Consider the following 5,000-nt stretch of genomic DNA (forward strand, 5'->3'; position numbering starts at 1 on the left):
TATAAATTTTATATTTAAAATAAATGAGTTTTATAAACATATAATATATTATTAAAAAAATAATAAAAATAAAAAAAATATTAAACAAAAAAAAATTTTAAAATATCATTTGAACAAACAACAAATCTCAAAAACAACAACACACTCAAAAACCAAAATCAACTCCTCACCCCAATATAAAAACAATCAATCTCTCCCTAAAATTAACATAAAAAAGACACACACCAACACACAAACAAAATCACAATATCTAACACACCACAAAAACTTCAAAAAACCACAACAAAAAACAACACAACACACACTCACAACACACACACACACACCACACACAAACACACCCATAGAGATAGTAGATAAGAGAGGGTAGAGAGATAGGAGAGAGTTCACACCACCAAAACACACACACACACACACACACACACACACCCATGCACCCACCCACATACACACACACCCACCCACACCCACACAAAAAACACCCCACACACCCACAAACACACACCCTCCCCACCCACCCACAACACAACCACTCACACACACCACACACACACAACACTCACCCACACCAAGCCCCCTGAACACAACACACACACACATACCACCCACCTCCCCCCAAACCCCCCCAAACACACACACACACACTCACACCCACACACAAAACCACAAAACACACACACACATACACACCCCACAGCACCACACACACCACACACCACCACACAACACACACACACACAACATTTCCCACACCCCAACACACACACACCCCCACCCCCTACCACCCACACACCACACACACACACACACACAGACACACAAAACACTCACACACACCACCCCACACAAACCCACCCACCACACACAACACACCACCACACACCACACACACACCATCCACACACACACCCACACACACCACCACACACCAAAACAAAACACACCACACACACAAACACCACTCACACACCACACACACACCCCACGCACCCCCGCCACAGCCACCCCCCCTCCGCAGTCCCCGTGTCGACCGCGCCCCCCCCTCGTCCCCGCAGGCAAACGCAGGCCCCCCCAACCACCGACCAAATGACGAATAAAAATGGGCTCGAAAAAGAAACGGCCACTTTGCGACCCGCCAAACAGACGCCAGTTAAAATTTGCACCAATTAAAACATTACCGAAAGTCAATCAAAAATCACAAAACTACCACACTAAAAATTATACTCACACAAAACAAAAACAAAAATTTTAAACGAAACAATAACGACAAGACAAACCAACCTCACAAAAATAAAAAACTCACAAACCAACCCTCCACACACCAAAAAAACACTAAAAAACAAACTCACCACAATCAAAAAACACCACCCACACAAACACACACCCAACCCCAAACCCACCAAAAACTCACACATAAACCCCCACACTCCCCCTCACACAAACAACAACACACAAAAACCCACAACACACACACACCCACACACCCACAACCAACAACACACACTCACAAACATACACTACTCACACACACACATACACACACACATCACACACACTCACACCCACACTCACACACACACATACACACTCACCCACTCACACAAAAACACACACACACAAAACCACACAAACGCTCACACACACACACACCCACCCCCCCCCCCAACCACCCCCCCCCCCCCCCACCCCCCCCAAACACCACACACACTCATAACACACAAACACCCACACACGATCCACACACACACCTCACACAATCACACACCACACCCACTACACAAACACACACACACACCACACACACACATCACACACACACCACACACACACCACACAACACACATGACACACACACCACACACCACACCACACACACACACACAACTCACTACACACCACACTCACACACCCACCCACACATACACCCCACAAACACACCACACACACACACCACACACCCACACCCCCACCCACCCACACACCCACACCCACACACACACACACACACACACACCCCAAACACCACACACCACACTACCACCCACACACCACACACACACACCAACACACACACACACACCACACACACAGACCATACACATACACGACACCCACATAAAACCCACACACACACACACACACAGCACACTCACCCACACATTACAGACATACATACATACACATACATACCAAATACACACATACCCTACACACACACACACACACACACACACACACCCACACACACACACACACACACACCCACATCTATATATATATATATATATATATATTTAAAATATAAATATACACACACAATAACCACACTACACACACACACACCCACCCACCCACCCACACCCCACAGCCCACACACACACAACACACGACACACAAAACACCCACACCACAAACACCACACACACTCACACACACACACACAACTCACACAAACTCACACACCCACACACACACAATCAACACACACATATATATAGATATATGATATAGATATATATATACATATATACACACACATTATACACACATCACACACACAAACACCCACTCACACACACACACACACACACACACACACACACACACCAGACACACACAACACCACATACACACACACACCACACACACACCCACACAGCACACCCACACAAAATACACACCACACACACACACAAACACACCACACCACACACCACACACACACACTCCACACAACACACACACCCAGCACTCATAAATATATATAAGTTATAATATAGATACACACAAACATACACACATAAACACACACACACACACACACACAAACACACTCAACCAACACAACACTTAACCAACACCTCACTCCATACCAAACACACCCACAAACACACCCACACCCACAAACACACACACATACACACACACACACACACACACACACACACACACACATACCTTAAATACATACATACCACACAATCACAAAACAAACAAACAAACAATAAACACCCCCTCACACAACCATCCCTCCCCTCCTCCCGCGCCCTCCCTCTCTCTCTCATACCTCCCCCCTCCTCTCGACCCCCGTCCTTCCACTTCCACCCACTAACACCCCCCGCCTCCACAAATGCCCTCTCTAAACGCCCCAGCTACCACCCCCCCGAGCCATCTTCCTGCACTCCTCCGCACCAACAGCACTCTGACCTCTGCTTCAGTCGCCTCGCAAGCAAGCCCCAATCACCGGAGTCTACAGGCATACCAAATACACGCAACGGGAAAAACGAAATTGAAACAACAATCCTAAAAGTATGCGTAGACACCATCACCTACAGACAATAGTCGAAGATTTTGCACATCTAATGGACAATCTACATAAACAACAACAACAACAACAACGAATTTGATACAAATACATGCAGCTGGAAGATCGTATTTGCAGCAAGCAGACAAATGCATTTGCATATCAGACACTCGGCGAGTAATACCCAGACATATTGTCTGAATGTTTGAGAATCGAAGCGCTAAAACAGTCTAAAAAAAAAGAGAAAAAAAAACTCACATATTGCATGCAACGCGGGTTTTCAATTGCATTGGCATGTATGACGGCTGATACATCTCGCTAGCAAGCACAGGCAGAGCATCATAAGCATGGTGGTTCCGTGCCTGTGCGTTTTACCTTGAGAAGCATTGCTTGAGGTAAGAACAGAGATGTATAAATGATGGAGATGCTGTGGATGAGAGAGGGAAAGAGAAGGGTGATGATGGATGGATAGGGAAGGATAGAGAGGATAGTGAGCGAGAGGGGGAGAGGGGGGGCGTAGGGGTAGGGGATAGGGAGAGAGAAGAAGGGAAGTGATCAAGGGGGAGAGAGAAGGAGGGAAGAGAGGAAAAGGAGAGATAGACAGACAGAAATACGTACAGGCAAACACAGGTAGATGATAGAAGGGTGTGAGGTGAAGCGAACGATTAATAGAGGGGATAGAAGGGATAGAAAGAGGACCTGGAAAAGATTGAAAGAAAAAAAATAAATGCATAAAAAGAGAATGAGGCAGAGAGAGAGAAAGAAAGAGAGAGAGAGAGAGAGAGAGAGAGAGAGATAGAGAGAGAGAGAGAGAGAGAGACAAAGAGAGAGGGGGGGAGATCGTTATTCTGCTTGCAAACAATTTTTTTCCCTCTCTAGTTGGATCCCCAAGCATACACAACACACGTACACATACATATTAACACACACACACACACACACACACACACACACACACACACACACACACACACACACACACACACACACACACACACACACTTACACACAAACATAAGCATACACACTCGCACAAACACACACACACATGCATATTACATACATGAATATTTCTTTCTGATTATTACACAGTATCTTTACCAGTGTTCTCTTTCTCTCTTCCTCTCTCCCTCTCCTCTTCTTTTCCTCTCGCTCTCTCTCCTTCACCTCTCTATCTCCCTCTCTCTCCCTTTCAACCTCTCCTACTCTCCCCCTCTCCCCCTCTCTTCCCTTTCTTCCTCTCTCCATGTCTCCCTCTCTCCTCCTACCCCCTTCTCTCCCCCTCCTCCTCTCTCTTCCCTCTCCCTTTTCCCTCTCTCTCTCACTCGTTTATGTCATTATTCATATTATGTTATTCTGTCAACGTGGAGAGTCTATAGTCTTGTGCAGTGGTGAAAATTGCAATGATAATTTCATTGCAATATCATGCTTCGATTATATTGATAGTGATCAGAACGATGGTTGTATTTAGCTGATATAAAGTTATATCGAATGCGTTATTTAATGATGAAATAGAAATTAATCAGTAACTAGTAACTAAGTGGCTATATGTGTTCGTATGATTATGTGTCTGTTTGTATACATGTTCGTTGTCTTGAGTGTATGTGTGTGAGGGGGGGGGGGGTTTAATGTATGTGTGTGTTTGTGTGTGTGTGTGTGTTTGTGTGTGTGTGTGTTTGTGTGTATGTATGTGTGT

The sequence above is a fragment of the Penaeus japonicus genome, unplaced genomic scaffold (assembly GCF_977035675.1).
Source record: "Penaeus japonicus unplaced genomic scaffold, GWHDUDI00000001_assembly GWHDUDI00000037, whole genome shotgun sequence".
In the NCBI taxonomy this organism is placed as follows: domain Eukaryota; kingdom Metazoa; phylum Arthropoda; class Malacostraca; order Decapoda; family Penaeidae; genus Penaeus; species Penaeus japonicus.